This window comes from Lissotriton vulgaris, chromosome 4_1 (assembly GCF_964263255.1).
Source record: "Lissotriton vulgaris chromosome 4_1, aLisVul1.2, whole genome shotgun sequence".
In the NCBI taxonomy this organism is placed as follows: Eukaryota; Metazoa; Chordata; class Amphibia; order Caudata; family Salamandridae; genus Lissotriton; species Lissotriton vulgaris.
Genome location: NC_141691.1, coordinates 1,985,217,800 through 1,985,232,771, shown reverse-complemented (window position 1 = coordinate 1,985,232,771; position 14,972 = coordinate 1,985,217,800).

Below are 14,972 nucleotides of genomic sequence, written 5' to 3'. Positions count from 1 at the left end.
TGGACATTATGAAGAATGGTAGATTATAAATGTGCTACTTTATTTGTGCGCTTCTGCTAGGTGACATATATTAATGGGTTCAATATTAGCAATGGAGGGTGGGTAACAGAGGGGTCTATTTTACTTGAACTAATCACCTTTTTGTGTTTGTTTAAATACTAGATCGAGTGAAAGGTTTGAGGCCTAGTTCTAATGAAAGTTGGTTGGCCTGACAAAAAGGAGCTGAGCACAGCAGTGACGGTGGTTTCTTTGAAAAACTTCCACGGAAACGTGCAGAAGCTCAAACAATGGATGAGCTGTACATCAAGCTCCGAAAGCGAAAGCGTCAAGGCCAAGGAAGCGCGTGGAGGCAGCTTGGCTAAAATCCTGGAGGAAATAACTGAGAACTTTTAGTTTATTGTATCAACTCTGGGAAGTCAGTGTTGCTTCGTGTCAATGGACAATGACATAATGATGTCACTAAGACTGATGCGTTGGCCTCTCGGTGGTCTGATGGATGTCAACCAATTAGGTTGCTGCTTTTTCGTGAAAATATCGTTTTTAGTTAGATTAGTGAGTAAGGAAAGTATAAAAACTTGGCCTCTTGAGGGGAGCGGGGCTGACTGTTTCCTGAGGGCGAAGTGCTGTCCGTTTTCCTTTGGACACGTAAGGCATGTTTGCTTAATAAATGATTATTTTCCTTTACAGGTCAGAAAGCTAATTTAGGGTTTAGGTTGATGTTTTCTTTAATTTGTTTATTCAGTGCAATGTTGAAGTGTCAGACCTTTTGAGCCAATAATTAAATGATTAAAATTGATTTAATAAAAAATGCTTGAAATTAATAAATGAGCTAATAAAGATTTTGAAACTTTGAAAATTTAAAATAAAAGACTTAAAACGTCAAGCTGGTCTTGATTATTTAGTCGTTATCATTAGCTGATTTCATTGGCCTCAGTGGTCTAATTAAATGTTTCCTTAATTATCTATGAATATAAATGTTATACTGCAGTTGTAAAATATGTACATATAAGTTTGAGTAGCGTGATTAATTAAGCCACACGATTCAGCTCATGATTTTCTGTCATAGTTGTATGGGCCTTAGTATTGATTAGTTTGGTGAGTATTAGGTAGTAGATGATGACGCATGTATGACAGAGTTTCTATAGTGACGCTGGATCAATTCTTTTGGTAGCAGAGGACGGTTGCTATGGTAACATACATGTCATATGTTAATTACATAGGATACATGTCTAAAAAATTTTGTTAGGTTTGTTCATGTGTTATATGTAGTCGAAAGGATTTTTTCCAGCAGTGTGAAAAATTCCTAGTTATTTGCCGGCAAAGAGTAGTGTGACTAGAAGAGTTACACAGTGCATTTGTTCTGTTTCAAAATTGTGGTATAGAATATATCACGTGTTGTGGACGTACAACACAAGTTTAGGGATATTAGATTGACTGGTCGAATGTATAGTGAGGATTGTCTATGAAATTGTAGCATTAGGCATAGGGACCTGATGAGCCTGTTTTAAAACCTTTTGTGAAAAGAGCAATAGGATTTATCCAAGCTTGAGTGAAGGTTAAGATAGCGTCGTCTATTCTTATTAACGTTTGACGTTTTCTGTGGTTGGTTCAAGTCCTGCCAAGACTTCGTGTGTGTATGATTAGGGTTTTCGTATGAAAGTGCGAATGATCGTATAGAAATAGCGTTGTCTATTTTAGGCGAAGAGAGAGTTCTGAATGTTTGTAAAACTATCACTTTATTAGTGAAACAGACAAGTGGTTTGTTTATTTGTAGTTACTAATTGAAATACATTGGAAAGTATAGTTTAAAATGGCGCTGTGAAATTTTTTTGTAAAGGAGGGGTGAGTTTACGGAGTAACACGCAGAGAAGCTGCAGCAGCAGCGTACGTCATTTTGATTCGCGCTGTGATTGGCTAACATACGTCACAGCAAGCGCACTGATTGGTTCATGTGACAGTGACGAATTGTTACTAGATTGGTCAGTTCTGAATACTGTATTTCTATTGGTTGAGCAAGGTGGTGACGTAGCTTAACCTGATTGGCTTGTTGTTGTCTTTCGCGCACGGATTGGCTGGAATAGCGGAACACCAAAAGAACATTTCGAAGCTTTCGGAATAAACGATTTTGATTTAAAACATGAGTTATTGGAATGATACTGAGACAAAGAAGCCTTCATGGTTTCAGAAAATGAAAAATTTATTTAAACCCGACAAGAAAATTGAAACGCGTGGTGGTAAATTACTACATAAGTATAAAACACCCGCAGCGTATATGGAAGGTGAATATGGCTATCATACTGTAATTTGGTTTGACAATTGGATGCATTACACTAAAAATGATGGCGTATTAGCCTGGCCGGAAGATGGGTCATTTAATATGAAAGTTTTGAGAAACTTGAGAGTAAAAATGATGGATCTTGTGCCGAAGCCTAGACCTACACAATTTGAGGCATTGGTTGAATGGGAGGTTGAGATGATGGAACTTGAGCGTGAAAGCAAATGTTTGGCACCTAGAAATTCAAAACATATTTTAAATAGAGAAACACATGAAGACAAAGTGAGACGCTGGAAAAAGTCAGACATGTATGATGGTCTGTATCCAGTGAGAATAATGATCACCGAAGATCTAGAACAAAAGAAAGCTCAAAAAAGACTTGATGAGGAATTAGATGATGCAGTTTTAGAAGACATTTATGCTACTAAACGAAAACCGCCACCTTATCAAGCAGGTTCTCAATCTACCCCGAGAGCTTTTACAGGAACCTCTCCAAGTGCACCTCCTAGGGAAGCTGAGGAAGGTTCTCCCAGATTTTAAAAATTACCTGAAAGAGTAGGGTCAACAATTAATTGTAGTACACCTAGAGAAAATAGATTTTCTCAACAGGAAAATAATTTTGTGAGAAATCAGGAAAGAATGACTGCTGACATGCCAGAAATTTCCAGTTACAATAAAGCGAAAGAAGATTTAATTCAACAATTGACAAAAAGCATGGAAACAGTGACAGTACCAGTAACTATTGGTCCTGTTGTACCAGTTTTTGATCAAGGAGAAAATAGACATACTGCTTTGACAGTTCCATTAAATGCAGAAATTCAAAAAGTGTCTGAAAGATTTTATTCAGAACTTTCAGAGATACATAGAGAAAAATCTATGATGCCAAATTTAACTTTAAATGGGAGTCTGTCAGGTTCTCAAACACCATCTGTGGCAGAATCAGATCCAGGTCCGTCAGAGAGAAGCCTAATCAGAATAGATTTAACACAAAATACATTGTCACAAGAAGGTCCTGATTATAAAAAGCTTGATGTTGCTAAATTAAAAGCTGATTTAGAAGAATTAATTATTGGCACGATTGGTACTGACAATTTGAAATTGTATCAGGATGATGAACTTCTTTTTATCTGCAAAAGTATTCAATGGAAAACGAAAAACAGGTATGAACAACTGGAGGAAATGGCTGCTGAATTAGAAATTGATTTGAGTAAACAGAAACATTTTCAAAAACACTACAGAGTGGATTTTTCTGAAAGGGATATTGACAACCTCAATGCTGCTGGAAGAATGGCTCATATAAAAGAATTAATACGTTTTCTCAGAAAACTAGGTGAATTAGGTAAATGGAGAATAAAATGGTCAAAGAATAAAGAGGAACAAGATAAAAGGAGAAACGAAGTGGTTTCAGAATTTCCAATGAGGGAAATAGCAGTAGGAGGGTATGTGCATGTTCCTTGGTCCAGACAGGATATTCTGCTGTTTACCAATGATTTCCCTCGTTTGAGAGAAAAGCCAGTTGAATGGTACCGACAGGTAGACAGATTTATAAAAGTGTCAAAAGTTCTGTGGATTGATCTGGATGGATTCTTTGACATTGTTGTCCCATCAGATCTTTGGACAGAATGCAAAATTTCTGTGGATTGGCCAAAAGAAGAACCTGCCCGAGACACAATTACAGGTGCCCCATCAAAAGATGTCATGGACATTTATAATAAAGTAATTTATTGGCTGAAAGGGAAAATTCCCCCGAAAGAAGTGGACTGAGTTAAAATTGACAGAACAAATCAAGAACCAAAAGAATCAGTTCATTCATTTTATGAAAGGTTACTGTTAGTCTTCAAACAGTACAGTGGCTATGAAAAATTAAGCGAAAAAGACATGAGCCATTTTATTTACAGATTTGTTTATGGCCTAAGACCTGAAATTGGTGAAATGATCAACAAGCATTTACAATGCAATGGTTTCGCCTTTGGAAAAGTTAGAGTTATTGGCATTGTAAATGACAAAATTTGTATTTATGTGTTGGTTTTGAAAACAGATAAATAAATGGCATTGTCATTTACATTGCCATTAGCTTAATCTCTGCAGTCACTCTGCACTCTCTAGCACTCCCTAGCACTCCCTACTCACTCTGCACTCTCTAGCACTCCCTAGAACTCCCTATTCACTCTGCACTCTCTAGCACTCCCTAGCACTCCCTACTCACTCTGCACTCTCTAGCACTCCCTAGAACTCCCTACTCACTCTGCACTCTCTAGCACTCCCTAGAACTCCCTACTCACTCTGCACTCTCTAGCACTCCCTATGCACTCTGCACTCCCTATGCACTCTCCACTCCCCATGCACTCTCCACTCCCCATGCACTCTCCACTCCCCATGCACTCTCCACTCCCCATGCACTCTCCACTCCCCATGCACTCACCACTCCCCATGCTCTATGCACTCTGCACTCCCTATGCACTCTGCACTCTGCACTCTATGCACTCTGCACTCCCTATGCACTCTCCACTCTGCACTCTATGCACTCTGCACTCCCTATGCACTCTGCACTCTATGCACTCCCTATGCACTCTTCACTCCCTATGCACTCTCCACTCCCTATGCACTCTCCACTCCCCATGCACTCTGCACTCCCCATGCTCTATGCACTCTGCACTCCCTATGCACTCTCCACTCTGCACTCTATGCACTCTGCACTCCCTATGCACTCTGCACTCTATGCACTCTGCACTCCCTATGCACTCTCCACTCCCTATGCACTCTCCACTCCCTATGCACTCTCCACTCTGCACTCCATGCACCCTGCACTCCCTATGCACTCTCCACTCTGCACTCCCTATGCACTCTCCACTCTGCACTCCCTATGCACTCTCCACTCTGCACTCCCTATGCACTCTCCACTCTGCACTCCCTATACACTCTGTATGCACTCTGCACTCCCTATGCACTCCCCACTCTCCACTCCCTATGCACTCTCCACTCCCTATGCACTCTCCACTCCCTATGCACTCTCCACTTTCCACTCCCTATGCACTCTCCACTCTCCACTCCCTCTGCACTCTCCACTCTCCACTCCCTCTGCACTCTCCACTCTCCACTCCCTCTGCACTCTCCACTCCCTCTGCACTCTCCACTCCCTCTGCACTCTCCACTCCCTCTGCACTCTCCACTCCCTATGCACTCTCCACTCCCTATGCACTCTCCACTCCCTATGCACTCTCCACTCCCTATGCACTCTGCACTCCCTATGCACTCTGCACTCCCTATGCACTCTGCACTCCCTATGCACTCTGCTCACTCACTACTCTGCTCACTCACTACTCTGCTCACTCACTACTCTGCTCACTCACTACTCTGCTCACTCACTTTGCACTCTGCTCACTCACTTTGCACTCTGCTCACTCACTTTGCACTCTGCTCACTCACTTGGCACTCTGCTCACTCACTTTGCACTCTGCTCACTCACTTTGCACTCTGCACACTCACTTTGCACTCTGCACACTCACTTTGCACTCTGCACACTCACTTTGCACTCTGCACACTCACTTGGCACTCTGCTCACTCACTTTGCACTCTGCTCACTCACTTTGCACTCTGCACACTCACTTTGCACTCTGCACACTCACTTTGCACTCTGCACACTCACTTTGCACTCTACACACTCACGTTGCACTCTGCACACTCACTTTGCACTCTGCACACTCACTTTGCACTCTGCACTCACACTCTGCACTCAATTTGATCAAATACCGAGGAGAGGGGACTGTGCTTATGTGGAGAGAGAGGCCGCCTGTGAGTTAAAACACCCCGTCATTTCTGCTCCACGTAGCCTGGGGGGGGGGGGGGGGGGGGGATATGGAACGGTTAGTCGGACAGCGGGAGGGTGGGCGGGAACGGACAGAGGGAGGGGGGGGTCGGGAACGGGATAAAAACAAAAGCAAACAGAAAAAAGACATTAAGAGCGAAAACGTCAAAATACGTAAACTTACAAAGTGAAAACACATTTATAAACAAAATGCTCCTTACCTGATTGCCTCGAGGGAACTCGAATCTTGCAGTCAACTCTAACAACAAACACTTGTAAAAAGAAGAAAACAGGCCTACTCAAAAAAAAAAAAATAACACCCACCCACCGCCGTGATGACGATCAGAAGTGGGTGTAGAGGGAAAAAATCGCAGGAACGCCCCCGAATCTGGTCCGGCCTTGACGGACAGATCCGGCTCCCAATGGCTAGCCTCCATTTATGGAGCTAGCCAATGGGAGCCGGGGGACGTTCCTGAAGCCCATATTGTAAACTATAGATTTCGCCTGCGCCGAAAAGCTGTGCAGAGCGCAGCCTTCGGCAGGCGAAACCTAAAAATGTCTGCCACAGGTCACAAAGCATGCATGTGCAGCCACCTTGAAATGGGATTTCTTGAATAGTAAAACCAATTCATGCTGGCCACCTAAGTGCCTGCATGTATGCATGCAAATGCATCATTCATGATGCATTTGTGCCCAGGTATTCTGATGCAGTGACAGCCATTTTACCATTAGGTTATTTCAGTGTAAACCAGCATTGGCAAAGGCAATAACTCTGTATTTTACAAACTAGGCAGATTGGTTTTGCTAGTGCTTATTGTAAATACTAGTAAAGCCCCATCACTCCTCAAACAGGCCTTTTAAGTGCAGAACCAAAGATATACGATTCTTGTCAGATGGTCCCTAAATCTATTCAGAGTGCACTTTGTAGTCCCGACACTTGTCAAAAAATACTTTTCTTCCCTGTTTGACTGTTCCTTAAGTATAGAATGTCAATGTTTCTGTATTGCTGATCAAACGGTCACTTATATCAACGCAAATGTAACATTTATGAGGTATTTAGCGACTCCATTCCCGGAGTTCTATTACTTACTGCACCAATAAATGATGCTATTTGGGAGTGATGTATGGTGCTCTTGCCGCAGAGCAGATCCCTCTGCTTTGTGAGGGAGGCGGTGCGCACATTGCCCTAAAGTGGGGTATTTTGCTTTGTGAATATGAGATGTTCAAAACCCAGACCGGCTTTCTTTGGTTCTGTGAGTGAGGTGAGATGCACATTGCCTTGGAGTTGGTTTCTGTGATTCTGGGGGTGGGGTGAGATGTGCATTGCCCCAGACCTTGTTTCTATAGTTCTCTAGGGGAGGTGAGAAGCACACTGCACCAGATCTGCCTTCACTGCATCAGATCTGGTTTCTTTGTGTGAGTGGGGTGAGAAGCACACTGCATCAGAGAGGGTTTCTACATTTCTGTGAGTGAAGTGAGATGCGCATTGCCCCAGAGCTGGTTTCTATGGTTCAATGGGTGAGGTGAGATGCGCATTCCACCAGAGCTGGTTTCTATGGTTCTGCGAGTGAGGTGAGATGCGCATTGCCCCAGAGCTAGTTTCTATGGTTCAATGGGAGAGGTGAGATGCGCATTCCACCAGAGCTGGTTTCTATGGTTCTGCGAGTGAGGTGAGATGTGCATTGCCCCGGAGCTGGTTTCTATGGTTCAATGGTGAGGTGAGATGTGCATTGCCCCGGAGCTAGTTTCTATGGTTCAATGGGAGAGGTGAGATGCGCATTTCACCAGAGCTGGTTTCTATGGTTCTGCGAGTGAGGTGAGATGTGTATTGCCCCGGAGCTGGTTTCTATGGTTCAATATTGAGGTGAGATGTGCATTGCCCCAGAGCTGGTTTCTATGGTTCAATGGTGAGGTGAGATGTGCATTGCCCCAGAGCTAGTTTCTATGGCTCAATGGGTGAGGTGAGATGTGCATTGCCCCAGAGCTAGTTTCTATGGCTCAAAGGGTGAGGTGAGATGTGCATTGCCCCAGAGCTGGTTTGTATGGTTCAATGGGCGAGGTGAGGTGAGATGTGCATTGCCCCAGAACTGGTTTCTTTGGTTCTGTGAGCAGCGACGGCTCGTGGAGGGAGTTACGGTGGGGCAGGAGGGCGGGGAGGGGGAGGGGCAGGGCGGAGGTTGCTAAAACCGGCATATGGATAATTGCAGGTAAGTAAACAATTCAATTAATAAAACGAATTTCGTAGCTCGCACTGCATTGCATTTTGCGATGCAAGGCGCACTACGAAATTCGTTTTATTAATTGAATTGTTTACTTACCTGCAATTATCCATATGCCGGTTTTTAGCAACCTCCACCCTGCCCCTCCCCCTTCCCGCCCTCCTGCCCCACCGTAACTCCCTCCACGAGCCGTCGCTGTCTGTGAGTGAGGTGAGATACACATTCCTCATAGCTGGTTTCTGTGATTCTGGGGGTGGGGTGAGATGTGCATTGCCCCAGACCTTGTTTCTATAGTTTGGTAAGGGAGGTGAGTAGCACACTGCACCAGATCTGCCTTCACTGCATCAGATCTGCTTTCTTTGTGTGAGTGGGGTGAGAAGCACACTGCATCAGAGAGGGTTTCTACATTTCTGTGAGTGAGGTGAGATGCGCGTTGCCCCAGAGCTGGTTTCTATGGTTCAATGGGAGAGGTGAGATGCGCATTCCACCAGAGCTGGTTTCTATGGTTCTGCGAGTGAGGTGAGATGTGCATTCCACCAGAGCTGGTTTCTATGGTTCAATGGTGAGGAGAGATGTGCATTGCCCCAGAGCTGTTTTCTATGGTTCAATGGTGAGGTGAGATGTGCATTCCACCAGAGCTGGTTTCTATGGTTCTGCGAGTAGGTGAGATGTGCATTGCCCCGGAGCTGGTTTCTATGGTTCAATGGTGCGGTGAGATGGGCATTGCCCCAGAGCTAGTTTCTATGGTTCAATGGGTGCGGTGAGATGCGCATTCCACCAGAGCTGGTTTCTATGGTTCAATGGTGAGGTGAGATGTGCATTGCCCCGGAGCTGGTTTCTATGGTTCAATGGTGAGGTGAGATGTGCATTGCCCCGGAGCTGGTTTCTATGGTTCAATGGTGAGGTGAGATGTGCATTGCCCCGGAGCTGGTTTCTATGGTTCAATGGTGAGGTGAGATGTGCATTCCACCAGCGCGGTTTCATTGGTTCTATGGGTGAGGTGAGTTACTCCATCGCAGGTTTCAATGTTTCTATGGGTGAGGTGAGATGCGCATTGCACCAGCGCGGTTTCGTTGGTTCTATGGGTGAGGTGAGGTGAGTTGCTCCAGCTGAGGTTTCGTTGGCTCTATGGGTGAGGTGAGATGCGCATTGCCCCAGCGCGGGTTTCATTGGTTCTATGGGTGAGGTGAGTTGCTCCATCGCAGGTTTCATTAGTTCTATGGGTGAGGTGAGATGCGCATTACACCAGCGCAGGTTTCGTTGGTTCTATGGGTGAGGTGAGATGCGCATTGCACCTGCGCGGGTTTCGTTGGTTCTATGGGTGAGGTGAGTGAGTTGCTCCAGCTTAGGTTTCGTTGGCTCTATGGGTGAGGTGAGGTGAGATGCTCCAGCGGGGGTTTCGTTGGTTCTATGGGTGAGGTGAGATGCGCATTGCCCCAGCGTGGGTTTCGTTGGTTCTATGGGTGAGCTGAGATGCGGATGCCCCAGCGTGGGTTTCATTGGTTCTATGGGTGAGCTGAGGTGAGTTGCACCAGCGTGGGTTTCGTTAGTTCTATGGGTGAGGTGAGGTGAGGTGAAGGGATCACTGCCCAGAGCTGGACTCTTTGGTTTTGCGGGTGAGTGATTCAGGTGCTGGCTGCCTCGGAGCAGGTCCCTCCGTGCTCCCGGAGGGCGCTCGACGCCTCTACAACCTGCCTCATGTCCTTGTCACTTTTCTCCTCACACCAAAGGCGGCGCATTCATGAGGTTGTCTCTTTATTTTTCTCCTGTCCCCTTTCTTCAATTTTCCCCTCTGACGCCCTCTCTTTTTTCGGGAATAATCGCTTTCTTCACCTGTTTGCTTTGGGGGCTTTTCATCCATGGCCGGTTCAGAAAGGCGTCCCGCCCCCTTTCTGTGCGTCCTTTGAAGCCCCTCGCCTGTCCGCGTCCTGGTCCGGGTCCTGGCCGGCCTATCACTCGGGGGACCTTTGTATGCCCCCGGCCCCCACCTCCTCCGGAGCACATTTCTGCCCCCTCCCTCCCAAGCCCAGGGTTCGGGTGATCGATTCTCCTAGGAAGGGCCCACGGCAAGGTGCTCAATCCCCCTTTATTCCTACATTCCTTAATTCATCCGCACCGTCCTTCCTTCCTTCTTGATCCATACTTCGGGACCTTATTCTGTCACTCATTCAATGTTTTCAGTCTTTCGTTCTCTCATTCTTTCGTTCTTCTCTTTCTCCTCCCGTATACTTTTCCATTCCCTCTTCCTTTCTTCCGTATATTCTTCCTTCCTTTCACTGTGTATTCCATTCTATTATCTCTCTATTGCTTTCCTCCACGTCCTCCCTTCTTCCTCCTTTCCTCGATTCCCTTCTCCTCCCGCCTCATGTTTTCCTTTCTTTTTTCATTCCTTTATGTATAACACCCTAGTCTTCAGTCTATCATTCTGTCTTACCCATCTCCTAGTTTATTCCCTCAATCACTCCTCTCTCCCCTCCTTCATTCGCGTCCTCCTAGTTCCCCGTCTCTCTCTTGAGACTCGTGAAACAGGCACACGACGCACCCTGCATACCTTAGAAGCAAAGAGCAGGCATGTCCAAAACCAGGGCTTTTCCCAGATTTTGGGGCCATAAGCTTCAGTTTCAGGAAGTAAAATGAATATTTTCTACGGAACTTGGTTTGGGCTTAAGTTGCTTGTAGCGGCAAGACGCCCGTGTGAGAACAAGGCGCTAAATAACTAAACAAAATATCTATAACGCAAACGAGATATTGTGTTTGTTGCAAGTCAGTGATGTCGGGGAAGGATCAGCCTGCACAGCACTCAGAACCACCATCGCGCCTCTAGCCGCTACGAGCGCGAACTCCGTCCTGAATTGTAACGATGTATAAAGGGCTCGTTACGCCGGAGCACAGCACGTTTCTAAGCGCTACTGGTGCATCAGAACACTAACTGGGAAATATTACGTCAATTGTTTTCTCTCCAGGATTAGCAATGTTGAAAATGTGGGCGTAGGGGTGAGACCTGAACGGCCTGCTTGAAAAGCCGCTATGAGGTGTGGGTCATTTTTCAGGGTTTGCCTGACTACAATCAAGTGTGTGTGTGTGTATGTATATGTATACACATGCACCCAGACCCGCTGTCACAGGTAACACACTCACTTATATATATGTTAACTATGACAAGGGGTTGGTTGTATGACTGCGCAGTCTTTGAGGGCGGTCATGGGGGAAGGACACTTCTAGCTCCTAGACCAGGGGAAAAGCGCTCCAGTGTCCGGCATCTAGGGTCACCTTGAAAAATGTCCTACATTTTTTCGCTTCATGAAAAAATGTAGGACATTTTTCAAGGTGCAGCGTTACCCCGGTTCTCAGATAGTTTATGCTCGCGGCTTCCGGTACTGTCCGCCCGTCGGCGGCTCCGGGATCAGCACGTAAGCCGCGCTAGTGGCGTCCGTGACAACCTCGGGCAAACCTTTCAACCCTCCTCGGATATAACACGCATTTCGAAATCTTTATAAAGCACGAATGAGGCGTGTTCAATAGTGAAGTGGAAACGGCAGCCTTTGCCGCCCCGGCCCCGCTCGCCTTCTGGAGCCAGGTTCCTCTTGGTGAAATATTTAGGCGCTATTGTGGAAGCGCAGACTCTGGATACAAGGGGTGAGCGTCCAAGAGAGGCGCACTGTCCCTGGGCAGTTACATTGATGATCGCGCCTCGGCGGGCCCCAGCACTGCACGTAGGCGCTAGACGCCGAGATCGCCAGCAAATCCAACCCCGTCTATCATCTGTGCGAGGTTGGCAAACCTCCTCGAAATATGCTCATCACAGCCCTTGGACACAGCCCCCTGCATAAACAAGCGCTATATAAAATGTATCACTATTATTATTTGTCTCCCCCAGGGAGAAGCCCCTACCTGCAGCAGGACGGCTGGAGCCCGCACCTACGGGGTCCTGCTTGGATTCCATGAACAAACGCAGCGCCTGCAGACACGACGGGCAACAGTAGCGCCTCTGTTCAATTCGATGTTAGAAATAATATACGGCGTGCGCAAATAAGAAAACTGTGCATAAAGGGCTTGTACGCATTAAGGTGTGTTCACTCTGGTATCACAAGACGGCCAAGCATCGGTGTACTTTCTCTGTTCACTGGTTCGTCCCTTCCTAGGAAGTGGCTGAGGCGGAATCCGTCTACATCTGAGCCAAATATAGCGCTTCGAAGTCGTTGCTAAGTGTTGTATACAGCAGGTGTTACTATTGGCTGATTTAACGGTACAAGAATAAAGGGCAGTAATAAACTAGTAAATCCCGATGTCAATTCCAGTCGTCCAGTTCTAAATGGTTCCTTTGACATGCATTGCGTAAACAGGGTTTACAGCGAGGGGAGGGGGGACGGCGGGAGGAGGGACACGGAGGAAGGCAGGACAGCAGCAAGCACGCCCCGGCCGGACCAGATTCGGGGGCGTTCCCGGCTTTTGGCTGACGTAGCATGACGTAGCCAAAAGCCAAAAATTCTTGGGAACGCCCCCGAATCTGGTCCGGCCATGACGGATGCCTCTCTGTTCCAATGGCTAGCCTCCATTTATGGAGCTAGCCAATGAAACAGAGGGCGGGATTCCCGAGCCACATACTGTAATCATCAGATTTCTCCTGCGCAAAAGCTGCTTGCGCAGCTTTGCAGTCGAAACCTAAAAACGGGATTGTGTGTTGGCAATCACTTTCAGTTGATGACATCCTGAGAAAGGCAAAATATTGCAGTGACGAGATAGATGCAAAGCAGAAAAACCTTAAAGAGAAGGCAATGTGGGCACAAGTGAAGTGAGCAGAGCAGCAACAACAGCAGTTAGCTTCTATGCAGCAGCAGCATCAAGGCAAATTTAAGAATAATTTTAATAATAAGAACAAGCCTAAATTTAATGTAAATGTTGAAGAGCTAAAACAAAAGCTCCCATGTTTTAATTGCGGCGAGATTGGACACTGGAAGCGTGAGTGTAAAAACCCGCCCAGAAATTTTTAAAATAATTCATTGAATCCACAGGTGCAGTGTGAGTTAAATCAGCAGCAACAGCAACAGCTACAGCAACAGTTAAACGAGTTAAGTCAGCAGCTACAGCGACAGGTAGCAAATCAGCAGAGCCAGATTCAGCAGAACCAGATACAGCAGAGCCAAATTCAGCAGAGTCAGGTACCACAAGCACCATTCCCTAATAGTGCTAATGCTCAGAGATTTACACCCGAAAAAGGTTTCTGTGGAGGTAATCAGGTAAATAATGTGTCAAGAGTTAACATGTCAAATGCTTTTCAATTTTGGCTGAAAGATAAAGAAGAGAGTGATTCTTCAGAAGATTACTCATGACTGTGCCTGAGAGAGGAAGAAGAGTGTGTGCTTGGACCCACTCTTGAGGTAGATCAGTCTGGTCCATTTGTAAATGGTAAAGTGAATGACGTTGATGCCACTTTTCTTGTGGATACAGGTGCTACCCGTTCTACTGTTAGATCAGCAGAAATAGAAAACCTTCCTCTCTCTGGTGAGTCCATCCAAGTTGTAGGTGTAGCTAATCAGCAGATTAAAACAAGTATGACAGAACCAGTTGATGTGGAAATTGGAAATTACAAAGATAAACACAGGTTTTTAGTTTGTGACAGCACTCCTGTGAATCTGTTGGGTCGTGATATAATATGCAAAATGAATTGCAAGATATATTGCTCACCAGATGGCATTGCAATGCAAACATCAGAAGAAGATGGGCTTTATAAATTGACAATGTTAATGGTTGATGAAGAAAAGACTTTACTGTTTCCTGTGTTTGATAAAAATGATTTGCCAGAAGAACTCAAAAAGCCGGTTAATCCAGAAATTTGGGACCTAACTGGAAATGACATGGGTCTTATGAAAAATGTAGATCCAGTAAAAATTACAGTAAAACAGGGAATAGATTTTCCAAATGTTCCTCAATACAAAATGAAATCTGAGACAATTGAAGGTGTCATTCCAGTGATTGAAAAATTCATAAGTCAAGGTGCTAAAAGAAATTGAGAGCAGCCCATGTAATTCACCAATTATGGGTATTAAAAAGCCAAACGGAACATATAGAATTGTTCAGGATCTGAGAAAAATTAACCAAATTGTTGTTCCATGCTGCCCAATTGTTCCAAACCCTGCGGTAATTCTTTATCAGATTCCGCTTGATGCAGAATGGTACAAGGTCATTGACTTGTGTAATGCCTTCTTTACAGTTCCATTGCATCCCGAAAAGCCAGCAAATTTTTGCATTTAGGTTCCAGAATCGCATCTTAGTATGGTGTCGTATCCCACAGGGGTATACTGAGAGTCCATCTATCTTTAATCAGTTATTAAAGAAGTCTCTGGAAGTTCTGATATTGCCTGGAAATTCTACACTGGTACAGTATATTGATGATTTGCTCGTGGCAGCAAAAACACGAGAACATTGTGTAACTGATACCATTACTCTTTTAAATCGATCAGCAGATGAGGGACATAAAGTGTCACCTGCAAAATTGCAGTTTTGTAAACAAGAAGTAAAGTATCTTGGTCACAGAATTGAAAAAGGAATAAGACAAGTGACAATTGAAAGAATTAAAATGATTCGAGCAATACAGCCTCCGACAACACAAAGACAGATCAGAATGTTTCTGGGAATGGTTGGTTACTGTCGACAATGGATTAGTGGATTTTCG